The sequence below is a fragment of the Colius striatus genome, chromosome 1, assembly GCF_028858725.1.
Source record: "Colius striatus isolate bColStr4 chromosome 1, bColStr4.1.hap1, whole genome shotgun sequence".
NCBI classification, from domain to species: Eukaryota; Metazoa; Chordata; class Aves; order Coliiformes; family Coliidae; genus Colius; species Colius striatus.
The window spans coordinates 109594029-109608136 of NC_084759.1; positions in this window are offsets into that span (position 1 = coordinate 109594029).

Here is a 14108-nt window from a genome sequence, read left to right on the forward strand (position 1 = left end):
AGAGCTGCAGAGTGAATAGTTTTTCAGCAATGACACTAGTCTGACACTAGATTAAAAGAGTAGGTAACTACCCAAATTTATCTAGGAAGGATTTTCTGCAAAGATGCATGGGGACTGATATATTTGCTCAGCCTCAGTTTGCTGCCGTAGGCGGAGGAAGGGAGGGGTTGGCATTGTATAGTGGCAGGTGAAAGTGCAAGGAGCATCCATACAGTCAGTTAAGAATATAAACATAGGAACATCAGAAAGGCTGTATGGGGTCAGACCAAAGGTCCATCTGGCTCAATATCCTGTCTCTGACAGAGAGCAACTGTGAATACCTAGGGAAGAATATAAGAGCAGTGATGTAAGTGATATTTCCCCGGCATGATTTTCTAGCTTCTAATCATTTGCAACTCAAGGACTTCCTGAGCCAGATATGGTATTTGTATTTAATAGCCCTTGATAGATTTTTCTTCTATGGAGGTGCCTAGTCATTTTAGAATTATAGCCATTATAGCCTTGTACCTGCAAGCTTCTGTGGTCTCTGGTGGCAAAAAGTCCCACAACTTATTCTATGCTGAATGCTAAGGTATATCTTTTCTGTCTGTTCTGAACCCACTGCCCACTAGCCTCCTGTAATGCCAAAGTAATCCCTAGCATCTACGTGCCCCACGAGGTTTTACCCTTCTCTATCATTATGCTCTGTTTTTCAGCCCAGGTTACTCATTCCTCATATGGGAGCTGTTCCATGTCTCTGATTATCCTGGCCATTCTTCTTAGAACCCTTTCCAATTCTACTTTGTTACATTTGAGATGAGGGACCAAATCCTCCCATAGTATTCAGGGTGCAAGTGCGGCAGGGATTTATCCTGTGGCATAATGACCACCTTTATTTCCATGCTCTGTTCCTTCTCTATTAACTCCTATCAGTTTGCATGCTTTTTTGGCTGTTACTGAGCACCAAGGTGATATTTTCATGGACCTATTTATTACATCAATGACATCTCGTTGCTGGGTTGCAATGGTCATCTCCGAGATTGTTAATTTGTATGTTAAGTTTTCTTATATGTAATGCTTTACATTTATTAACCTTGACTTTCATCTGCCACCTTAGCGCTCGGTATCTCAGTCTCATTAGGTCCTTCTGTGGTTTTTTTTCACAGCTCGAGCTCTCATTTCTACTACTCTGTTTCCTTAATGTCCTTTGAACAATGTAGAGGTTCAGAGTATGTGTGAAGCAAAGAATTTACGGAGAGATACATGAGAGAGAAACCCATTTAATGTTGGCTTGAGTGAAGTAAGAAAGTGATGAAAGCTGGAGAGCTAGGAGATAAGAAGTGTTCAAAAAAGAGATCCAAAGACAACAGGCAAATTAAGAAGGAGACCTACACTGGACAGAGACATTAAGATAATTATGTAAGCCAAAGAGGCCAGTGCAAAATATTAATTTGTTTAGATGTATACAAAATCTAGGGAAAGGATATGGGGCAAGCTCTGGGGGAAGGAAGGAGATGATGGGACTTACAGAAATTACAGGTTTGTGGGAAATGTGAAGGAGACTGTGAGAAATGGGAAGGGTAAGAGACATCAGTGGGACACAGATGATAAAATACCATCTGTGCTAGACTGGGAATTCAGTGTGGCAGAAGCAAGTTTGGAAGGAAGCGGAAATGTGCCAGAAAGAAGTCATTGCCAGTGTAACAGCTGCATTCTGTGTCGTAATGCTGATAGGTGTGGGGCCATGGCCCATTTCCCTCCCGTTGAGGATTTTCAGGCGGTTTGATTTATTGCATGCGGCACTAGTTTAGACTGGATAATTTTAAAAGGAGTTTAGCACCATTTCCTTGGTTTACAGCTCCTTGAGAAATGCTTACACATTAGCTGTAGTGGAGAGCTGGGTGAATTATGAGAAAAAGTTTTACTCGTGGATGGTTATGTTGCACTGCCTGCCTTTGCTTAAAGGGTTTAGCTGGAATACATTCAATATAGACATTATAACATGAAAACACAGTATCCGTGACCTTTCTAAATTTATGGACAATCCAACAGAGATGCAGAAAGCATGTGATTAATATAGTCTAGGGCTTGGAAACAAACACTGCATCCTCATGTACTCCAGCACAATCTCTTTGAGAGCTACCTACCTATTCTCTGGAATTTCACTTGTCATTTAGAAAAATGAAAGTGAGTTGAATCTCTGGCTGTTCTATTTGTGAAGAATGCTTCCAAAATTGGAACTATGTGTAACAAATAAACAGTTCTCTAGAGAGGTGGGAGCATAGCTCTAAATGGTGTGTGAATTGCCCCAGTCATCTCAGCAGGTGCTAACTTATTTGCCCAGGAGTAATCATTTAAATGCCAATAAGATTTGTTACATCATTCTTCACATGAAAAATGGAGAGACATTCACAGTACATGTATTTAGGTTGTGTATTGACAATACCAGCATAATCTACTTAAATGAACACCCTGTCGTTTTTTTTGGCTACCCCTAGGAACAGGACTATTTTGGACATGGAAGAATCCTAACCTTTTTCTTTTTTTTCTAGCCTGCCTTTTGTCGGTATATTTTTTTTCAGTGTATTCAGGATCTGATTTTATATTGCTTCCATCTATCCCCACCCTGAGCATTTGGGACTTATAAAAGCAAGCAACAATATGAATTCAGTTCTTCCCAGGACCAACAGGTTAAAAAGTAAATGTTGGGATATCGTCCTCAAGTTATCCAGGTGTAGCAAGGTGAAAACTGTCTTAGAGAACAGGAGAAGGGACATCCTGTCTGTGCTTTGAACCTTCTACTCTGGATTGAGTTTTGAAGATTTTTATTTGCATGTATCTTTAAAACAGACAAATTTAATCCTTACACAAGAGTGTAACTGCTTGAAACATATGATTAGTACCTGCAGGCAGATTGATTTACTTTTAGCTAAGCTATTTATGCCCTGGAAGGCACAAATGAGTATAATGGAAAACTAGCTTCATTGTTAACTATGGAGAGAACAATGGCTCTACATAATCAATCAATCAATCAATCAATCAATCAGTCAGTCAATCACTTATTTTTTTCCAAAGCACCCTTCATGCCAACATGCCTGAATGCTTTACGGTCATTAAATTAAATCAAAGAACACACCACAGAATGGACAAGGCCAGATCAATAAATCTTAAAACCTGATTCAAACTTACCAAGGACTCTGCACATGTAACCATGAAAGGAAGGATGACTCCAGTCAGAAGGGCATATGTGCCAGCGTAAAACTGAACCAAAACTTAGGTGATACTAGTTAGAAGAGGGAAGCATTTAAAGGAACTGTTAATTTTTATAGCACCACCCAACTACCAACAGCATCTACCTGTAGCTTAATATCTTATGAGTCTTTTCAAACTTCTGAGTGATTTTAGAAAATATCCTTCTGTGGCAAGAAGTGTTCACAACTGGCCAAACAGCTATGTGCTTCAGGTCACGTCCTGCCTGGAACATGCCTAATTTTAAAGATTTGCCTGTTTGTGACCTCTCCATTTGATTACTGCAGGCCACTGTATCAAAGAAAGATGCAGCAGACACCAGCTGGTATTAAACATTGTGTGACTGGTCCGTCTTTATGGACCACACGAGCAATTTGATCTTCACAGTGATCTCCGTACTGAACTCAAATCCGGATGAAAGTTGTCTGTTAGTTTGGCAGAACGTGTCTCCGTCCTTGCTGGAGAGGAAAGCTTTATGAAACCACGATAGCCTTTCGGAAACTGCCAATTAATGGGGAGCTTTGTGCATTTTGCTCATAGAAATGTCCTGGTAGCTGTCATAACCCAGGAAGGTTCATTTCCAGAGCAGATAACATAACCACAGGCCTGCTATGTTCAAAACTAAATGCAAACCCCAGTTCTTCAACTTAAACTTCCCTCCCTCAATAATTTTGCAAGACGTGCACTCCATAGTCTATGAATTGGATCAAAAGTGTTGCCTAGAGGCAAAGGGTCAGAGGAGATTCCGCATATGAAAAGCAGGAGGCCCTCAAAAGGGTGCAACCTGGGTTGCTGAACAGACACCACAAATGGGATGGATAAAAGCCCACATGAGACTCTGGTATGTGAGCAAGCAGAAGCTGACAGTTGCCCCTCAGGAATACAGTATAAAGCTTTGGGTTCTGCAGGAGACGTGATGTGAAAGCCTGCTTCCTGGGAGCAATCGCACCTGAACTGTTGCATGGTGCTGCAGTTGCATAATTTAATAGTTGCCATGTTTCATCCCGAGGTGAGTGTTCTTGGTGGTAGTGTACATATAAAATTTGTAAGTCATTAGGGATAAAAGGGGCTATGCAAGAAAAGGTCAGACATTATTCTCATGATTGTCAGAAGGGGTCCATATTAAAACAAAGAAGGTGTTTGATTTTCTTTTGAACGTGGGCAGATGATTCAGACCCACGTGCCCTTCATATGCTCTGTCTCTCCCCTTCCCATCTCCTCTCTTTTGAAACAGATTTAAGTCCATCTACTTTTATATTTTCAAACAAAACCCATAAAAGGGCCATAAATATCATGACTCGCTAGAATGAAAGCTGTTTTCTTCTCCTCCCAGGAGACTCCTGCCTGAGAGAGAGACAGAAAGAGTTCACCCCTTTGAAAATTTCCTCCTCTGTTGAAGTAAAGCTGATATCTAAGAACAGTCTTCAAGGCTTTGTTCTTATCATCTTGACCTGGCTTTGTGCTGGCTTCTCTCTGTATTGCTTGTGGAAGTGTGAAGGACGGGGCTAGGGAAAGGAGTTTTGGCTATCACTGGCAGAGCAAGGGTCATGCTTGGAAAGAGATTTCATTGTGGTTTCAGAAAATGTTATAAACTCAGTGTACCAGCAAAAAGGATGAAGAAACTCATGCCCCTCCTGGATCAGACCAGCGATCCACCCCTTCTGTCTCTGATGTTGGCCAGAACCAGATGCATCTCAGAAGGTATAAAGAAAGTTTAAGTGGGTAATTATGGAATAACCTGCCCTGAGTAAAATTTTCTTCCCACCTGGCCCAAAGCCCTCCTTCATCTCTCTTCCTTGGTTAGAGTTCAAGTCTATGCCCTGAAGCATGATGGCTTCTGTCCCTTCCAAACCGCTTTTCATCTTGGCCTGTCTAATGTAACTGCCTGTGACAGTGTTGTGATGGGATGCATAGGTCTTGTCCATTGAGAGTCTGTGACAGATCTTAGCCTTATTGGAAAAAGAGGCAGAAAGGTGAAGAGAAGGTGAGAGAGGAGAGCATAAACTCAGATGAAATATCCATCAGGAAGATGGAAAGAAGAGTGAATGCCTCAGAAACTAATTGCTGCCTGCTGATCTGGGCTGTAGAGATAGGTTGCAAGTGAGCATTTTTGCTTTTCAGAGATTTCATCCTGGAGCAGGCTAAGAAAGCCAGCTCTTGGTTGAAACTACTGTTCATCAATACTTCTCCTTATACCTTTTTTTTTTTTAAAAAAAAGGCAGTAGAAGTATGAGAGTAGTCCTGAGAAAACTATTCTATTCTATTCTGAGAGCTTTTTCTTCCACTGAAATTCGCTACTCATTTCTGAAAAGGTATTTGAGTAATCTGGGGCTACTAGACGTTGAAGACGTTGAACACTGATGAAAATCAGACTATTTTTTCTACTGCCTGAAAAGGATTTACAAACCCAAAGTCAGATATTCCTGTCTAGGCCTTCATCTCTGTCTCATAAACAGAGATGACTGCTCATAGAATCATAGAATGGTAGGGGTTGGAAGGGACCTTTAGAGATCATCTAGTCCAACCCCCCTGCAGAAGCAGATCTTTTTCCATCCTTTCCTGGAGATCTGTGTGGCAGTTCAGTCCTGCTGCAGACTAAAACCATTGCCTCCTTTTTTCTTTACTCATGCCATGAAGTCATAGCTGACCGCTCACACTCCCAAGTCAAGCAAAGAGTGTATGTGAAAGTGTCACGGACATTACCAGCTTCCGTGGGTTTGTTTGGTCGTTGCATAGTACATGAACATTTTTGTGACATAATGCCACATGCCCTAGTGTGAGACTTAGAATTATCCAACATGTGAAGGCTCTTGACTTTTTAGATGTCAACATTTTCTCTCGTGATAGCACTTTACCATAGAAAGCATTAACAAAATACCAGGGAATGCTTAGTGTGCTTTCTAGATGGATACTTTCCATAGCATGCAGGTTGAATGATGGTTTTCATTTATTTGCCCAGGTCTTAAACAGTCCCTAGAAAGAGGAAAATAAGACCTAGGTCTTAGATGGTATCTAAGCCTCACTAATGACTAATTTTAATCCCATAGTATCCAGTTTCCCGTATTCCTTTCCCTCAAAAGTGCTGCAAAGTGATCCAGTGTTTTTAGGTGATGGGTGCTGAAATCTCACCCAGCCTCCTGGGTGCCGCACTGGAGTGTTCGTAGCACGCCACTGGTCTTGGTTTAGCACAGGGGATCATTCATTAAGAAAATTGACTATATCATTTATGCTGGAAACAGCTGCAGTGAGCAGTTCAGAGGCAGTGTTCAAGGCTCTGGAATCTCCTGTCAGTCGCCACTTGCCATTACATTTTTTTACTGGCCATAAAGAAGAATTGTAGGGGAAATGAGACGTGACAATGATTCCTTGTTCTTTCAGATCCTTTATCACTTCAGTAATGGGACAAATAACATCAGAAGGCAAATTGTATTGTGGAATATTAACCACCTTGCTATGAAGTAAAGGAGCAGCTGTTTGCAACAGATTAACAGTCAGGGATGTATTTGTAGGAGGTAAAATGTGGGACAAAGAGAGTGGTGTCCCCATTTCCCATTTTCCCCAGGAATCCACACACTAGTGAGCCTTCAATAGATTATGGGAACTTCAAAGTAAGGTCGGATAGATTGGCTGTCCATTAGACAGAGTTAGTTTAGCCCTGATGAGTGAGCGGTTAGTCAATTTTCCCATGAACACCTACAATGCAAACTAACTGCTTGTGAGGAGGAGGCTGTCCTTTGAAAGTGTCCTCACCTTCTATCAATATTTGGGCTCCTATATGGAATGTTGTAAGGCAGTGATCATTAACTGTGACCACTGTCTTGGGACTGGGACTACATTCCTTAGTGGTACTGCCGCGAAACCAAGCCTCCACCCCAGTTTCCTGCATATTTAAGTTCTAGGTTTAGTGCTGATTGATTTGGATGTAGCTCTGAGCTCACATCCCTTGCATTCTCTGGCTGCTCACTCATTATCCTTTCAAACTATATGGTGTCAGCTCATCTCCTGACATAGTTCCCAGAGGGCTGTCATGAGAAGCAAATGAGGGAAACCCATCTAGCTGCTGCAGGAGGGGAGGTTGTTCAGCCCACTGAACTGGCTTGGAGAGATACCCTTCTCCAAACACATTTGCCATCATCTCTTACATTCAGGAGCTAACTGAAAACATTTCCCAGTTTCCCCTTTTTGCTTTTGTCTTTTGCATGGAGATGGCCTAGCTCTTTTACATTTACTTTAGCTAAGGTTTTCCTCTGATTTTTATCCTGCAGGGTATATAGCAGCAAATCTGTTAGCATGCATTGAAGGACCTCTTGGAAACTAATACAGTTTAAACCTGTCTTAATGGCTAAAGCTAAAGATTTCTACACTCCCTTGATTTCCCTAATTAGGTCAGAAGTGTACAGGCTCCCAAATCACCTACCAGGGATGCAGCTCTACAAGAAGGGGTTGTCCAGCCCTGAGGGCAACAGGTCCTTCTGATTCACCTAAGATCACAGGTTTCAGCAGAACAGTCTGCAGGCTGACTGCTGAGGCCCAGGGCCATACTCTTTTCCCTCCATGGTCAGCAAGATGCATCATGCATCCCCAGCACTTAGTGCAAGTCCGTAACGGACCAGTAATATTTGGCTCTGTGGTATCCAACAATATTCTGGACCCAATGCCAATGATGGAGCTTCAACTGAAGAAAGGTGGAGCTGGTTGGTTCCTTTTCTGCAGATGAGCTTGTTATCTCTCCTCTAGACCTCTTAATTCTAGCGCAGTAAACCCTTAAGGTCCCTGCTTGGTTGGTCAGTCTTAATTTCTGGTGCCAAGAGAGCAGGGGATGGGAGATGGTCATCATTATCACCTGGCCCTGAGGCTAGGAGATGTGGGTCTGCTTGTTTCTAGACATCCCTGTCCAAATCAGCATCATACATAGCACAACAGACTTGAACTGGGACTACCTAGTAGCTTCCAACAACCTCCTCCTCCACTCTTCAGCTTCTGTGGTTACCTGGGGCTGAAGTTTCAACTTGAGCAGTCTAGTTTGCATTTCTAACTGCTTACACTTTACTTCCCAAGAATTTTTTCAATTTTCCTTTTCTCATTTTCCTTTTCCAACTGTACATTTTCCCCTTTCAACTCATCAATCAAATTCATTACTGCCCTATGACAACTGCCCAGTAGCTAGCACATAGCATCTTTAACTTTAGCCTGCCATCTGGAAAACTCCTGCCAAATATGATCAGGATCCATGCAGTGGCTCTCAGTCTAGGACTTGGGATTATGCCATCCCTCTTTCTCAAATTCTTCTCCCAGTTGTTGCCACTCAGTGTCTAGTTTTTCATGGCACAAACAGACTCACAGAGACACAGTGTCTTTACACTCACACTGAACCAATTGCCTCAACATGAATGGCAAAGCACCTTGTGCTTGCCAACAGTGCCTGTCCAAGAGAGATCCCACTTCTGAAACCAATAAAATGTCGTGGTCTGTCTGGATCTTTCAGATTTATAGGAAACTGCCAGACAAAGGATGAGGGCTGCTAGAGGCAGCAATTTGCAGGTGACGGTGGCTGCATAATGGGACTTCCTGGCTACCTGCCCTGCCTACCTAATGGTGCTGCTCCCAGCATGAGCTGGGTTAGCCAAAATCTAAGCAGGAGTTGAGTGGACAGTCACAGAAAGGACAGAGTCTCAAACAAAGGGGAAAAAGAAAAACAAAGCAAGGGATTATTATGGTTTGTCAGGGAGTGTGGTGATAGGACAAGGGTAACCATTTTAGACTGAAAGAGAGTAGATTTAGATTAGATGTAAGGAAGGTGAAGGTAGTAAGACACTGGAACAGGTTGCCCAGAGAAGTTGTATGTGCCTTATCCCTGGAAGTGTTCAAGGCCAGGTTGGATGGGGCTCTGAGCAACCTGCTGTAGTGCAAGGTGCCCTTCCCCATAGCAGCGAGTTTGGAACTAGATGATCTTTAAAGTCTCTTCCAACACAAACTATTCTGTGATTCCATGAAAATAAAGTAAACCAATATGTATTTTTTCATTTAAGCTCGTTTCACTGTTCAGGTGAGGGAGCCCTGGCACAGGCTGCCCAGAAGGGTTGTGGAGTCTCCTTCCTTGGAGGTCTTCAAGACCCGCCTGGACATGTTCCTATGCGACCTGATCTAGGTGACCCTGCTTCTGCAGGGGGGTTGGACTAGATGATCTCTAAAGGTTCCTTCCAACCCCTACCATTCTATGAGTCTATGATTCTTCTTCACAACGAGAAGGGCTCACAGTTGTGAGATAGTATCATCCTACAAAGAACAGAAAGCATGGCCGACTGTTTGAAAGCATCTCCACTGCTAACTCCATAGATCAGCTTAGTAAGCTGTCCTTTTCATCTGCATGCACGCTTCTTCAAGCTGAGAAGCAATACTGCTTTTCCTGTAGGCTCACTGTGGAGGCAGCTGAGACATTGCTTTCCAGCAGTAGATCTCTGGCAGAACTTTTGTTTTCTGCTTTTTCAGGTGACAGATGCCCACTCCTTCCCAATGTTGGCAAGCAGATTTCTACCCCACTGGCTACAAGAGGTGTTGGAAAGCCAAAGGTTTAGTGCAGGCTAGTTCTCATGACAGGTTTTCTCAAGAGAGAGCAGATATTTGGATGAGACTTTTGCATGGTCTAATAGACAATCTGTAACATGGCAGAGCTGTTACCCTTTTAAGCTGCCATTTACAAATTCAGACAACTTAAGTGTTTCTTCTAATCCCAAAACACACTGACACTGTCTGGTATGGATGGAGTGAATAAGAATATTACTTCACTGAACTGATCTCATACATGTGTTCATAGCTTGTTCTGATGGCAGTTACACGCAGTAAAGTAATTCCTCACCTCATTAGCAAATCTCTCTTCTGTCTGCAATTAGGTCTCTTTTATAATTCCTCTTTTTTGGCCATGTTTACAACAATATAGCTATAGTACAGTATAGCAAGTGTATAGAAACTGTAAATAACTTCCCTCTCTCCTGGTCTCCATGTTACAAATGCCTTGGAGAACACAGCATACTTGCCTACTGCCTGATAATTCCTTAGCTCTTAGGAACAGCTAGAGTAAATTTTTTAAAAATGATGCTGGATTCTATTTTCACTAAAAAGAAAAAAAAAAAAAAGACAAAAAAGAGAGACATGTTATAACCTGATTTGGTGTGATTATACTGTAAATAGGCCATAAACAGCCAACGGTAAAATAACCCACAATATTCACACCATTGAGAGACTGTGTAGTGGTTATCACTGTTCTTCCCTGCTGTTCAAAATATTTTCCAAGTGTCCCTGAAACTGCATTGGCAGCAGAATGTGGCCCAATTCAAGAGCTTTAACGCTACTGCTAAATAGAAATGATTTTCCTCCTAGAAATTTGCAGTGGAATAGTTGCTACTTTGCACAAAATCATAGCTATTCACTGCAAAAGCACTAGAAAAAGGCAGAGACCACAAAAGATATTTCTGACAAGTCAGTCCTGTGTTTTAAAAAATTTAGTCCAATTAAGGAAAAAAGTCCAAATGTTGCATTTCAAAAGCAGACATTTTCTATCTGAAGGTGCCAAAGAAATTTCTCAGTGTTGGTTGCCGAAGTTAATATGGAACATAACCCCCCACTTGATACACAGGGAAACAGGAAGGGAAATTCGCTTGCCTTCAGCTCATTTTTTCCCTTTTCCCCAAGAATTGTTACATTTTCTGTGCCACACTGAGAACCAGCATTTTTAGCTGGTGTTTTAGCTTACCTTTAAGACCACAACCCTTCTTCACAAACAGCTCGGCCAGCTCTGCCTGTCGCAATGCTACGGAAGAGCTCTGCCAGAGAACCGTTTCCAACCTGGATGCAGGGAGACGCTGTGTTTTTCCTGCCCTTTGTGGAGCGAGTCTTTTTCATCTGATATCCATGCTCAATGGTTCCAAATATTTCCCCTTTACGACCTTCTATTTCTCAGCATCCTTTGGGGCTAAGCTAAGGATACAATTGTTACTCCATTAGTATCCAGAGGTCTTAACTGGTACCGGGACCCCATTTCGGTGTGTACTGCAAGCAGCACAATTCAAGATATTCTCACCTTAAAAGACTTATAAATTAAATCAACAAAACAGACCCAGTCTGGGAAAAAGAAGAGATTGCATCTGTGAGTGTATTAAAGACCCAGACACTGAGTCCAGCATTGTATGTGAACACTGCAACAGAGAAAGTCTGCAGAAAATTTCAAAAGATCAGGCTAAATTTATCCTGCTAACAAAGTCATTCTGCCTGAGCAATCACTCAGCTCTGTGTGGCACAATTAAATACTCACTGGCCTCCAGAGAGCACAAGCACGACTCTCTATACTGGTGATTAAGGCAGTCGCCCGAGAGGGTCAGAAATATATTTCAGACCAGAGAATATTTGACATGAAAGAGTTAAGCATTCATCGGTGCAGGCTTTTCTCCTCCCAAGTCATGGCTCCTGACTGCTAACCTGCAAAGTTGTGCTCTATCTTTCTGGCCCAAAGAATATTTAAATAATCAATTCAAATGGAAATAGTTGATGTGGGACTCTCACTCCAGAATAACCAACAGCCTAGGAAAAGAGCCTGGCTCTTCTTCAGACACGGACTCGGGTGCTCTCAGTGAGTTAAAGCACTGCCTTCCGAGAGGACTTGAATACTAACCTACTGAGTTGAAAAGGGTCACTCGCTGCTTTTTGTCACCTCTGTTATGGGCTATGTCTTGATCGTGGATAAGGTTGGTTTAAGGACCGAAGGTAACTTCAGAGCTGTGAGCACAGGCTGGAAAGAAGTGCTTCACTGCAGTTTCATATTTATCCGTTACAATCCAGTATAATTGCAGAGTGCTTCCAGAAGTTGGTAATCCCATCTCTCTCTGCTTGCCTTCCCCAGCTCCAGGAAGCACACTGACATCACATTTCTTATGTTAGATCTAGAGATGATGTGGGTATGGCATTTGTCAGATCAGCCTGTTGATTTGACAGAAAATGTATATTTTTTTTAGAGGTGAAGGCATGGTGATAGTGATTCCCCTGTGGCCGTCTCCAAGCTACGACAGCAAGGCTCTACTTCAGTGAGAACCCTCAAATACACCAGGATAAAATGCTGCATTAAGACAGAAACAGACTCAGCCTTTGGCATTTCTTGCTTATTTTCTGAAGAGATTCCCCATTCATTGTGGTGGTATTAGGGCAGTGACTGCATTGTGTAAGGAAGCCAGGTACCTACCAGAGAGCTGCAGGATCAGTAGGCGGGCAAGTCCCTAAAAGCTAGGTATGCTGCACTGAATTTTGCAGCGCCTGGATCATCTTTCGGATCTGGGTCACACTGTGGTGGTACAGGTGGTTTCAAATAGAAATGCAGGCCATCACATGGCTGGGACATACATTCCTGGCAAAACTGGCAGCTTTCCCTGTATTTTTCTGTTTGAGAAATGATTCATAAACAATCAGATTGGTTGTGGCTCAGTGTGGCAGATTGCACTCGCGGCATGCTGCAGCCTTCCACCGAAAGCTTGGTTAAATCACCCACTGCAAGTACAAGCTGTCTTTAGCATTTAACACTTCCTTACCATTTAACAGTGAAACCCAGCAAAATGCCAGCTTTTATTTTTGCTTTGTCCTACTCACTCTCTCAAGGCTTGAAAGATTGCAAATGCCTCTAGAATATCAAAGCCTGAAATCCTGTGTAGACTATTATTCTCTCCAGCTGTGAGCACGGCAATCATGGAGATGGGACGAATGCTCCCCTTCTAGATCATTTAAAACCCATGTTTAGCATTAATTCAGTCACTTTTTAACCTGACTTAGTTTGGAAAGTAGTTGGCTGACAACACAGGGCAATGCAGTGCCTCGTGCTTCTCCTGGACTTGCATATGATAAGAGATTACCTTCTAAGATCAGGGTGCTTGCTGGAATGGGAGGGGTATTGTGATTTTAGGTGAGATTAGCCAATTGGCAGAAGAACCTGCTCTGAGACAAATGTCTTGCTAGGATTTATGGAGGCAGTGACAGGATTAGGAGTATATTTCATGTGGCACATTATAGTGGACACACACAATCTTCCTATTCCCTTATTCTACCACATGGACTAAGTCACACACTCAAGAACTACTTTCCTTGCACAAAAGAGAAGAATAAAACACTGTTTGGCTTAAATCTATTCCTGCTTGTCAATGTAAATGAAGTCTGTTCTCCTTCAAATTTCTTTTGTTCTGCTGCTTTTATCTTTGTGGAAATTGTATTTGGTGACTCTTCTGTCATCAGTCTGGCCCTGACAGGTGAAAATCAAAAACTCTTAATGTCACAAGCTCCCGGAACACATCTTTGGTATCTTCCTGTCATGGCGCAATGTGGTGTTACAGAAGCCAAACCACAGCGCATTGGTATATTGGCTCTTCCTGCCCTCTGATTCACAGTTATTTTGGGAAAAGTTGTGAATTTGGCCCAGAGAAACTATATTCATAACATCCAGTATTTAAGCCTCTCACTCAGGCTCTTTCCTTGCAGCAGGAACTGACATACTGTCAAAGTTGACAGCACTATACCAGTTTATTGCACCAGTTCTGGTGTCTGGCCTTTTCTTCCTTCCCATCTCCTGGGCTTGACTGCCCCGATTATATGAACCCTGGCTCACTCCTGTCCTTAATAAAATCTCCATGCTCCATATGCTCCCTCATCCTCCCTTTGATTAGTGCTCCCAGAGTCTTCCTCGCTGCTGACGTTGGGTGCATGCACAGCTCTGTAATTTCCCGACAGCCCTTTTCAAGCACTGGCTTTTAATCAGGCGCTCTGTTTCACCAGCACTTCCTCCTCTCACAGACTGCCTTTGAAGCAAGGCTGCTGATAGTGGTGGGGTTCCTTCTCCGCTGCCCTTTTTT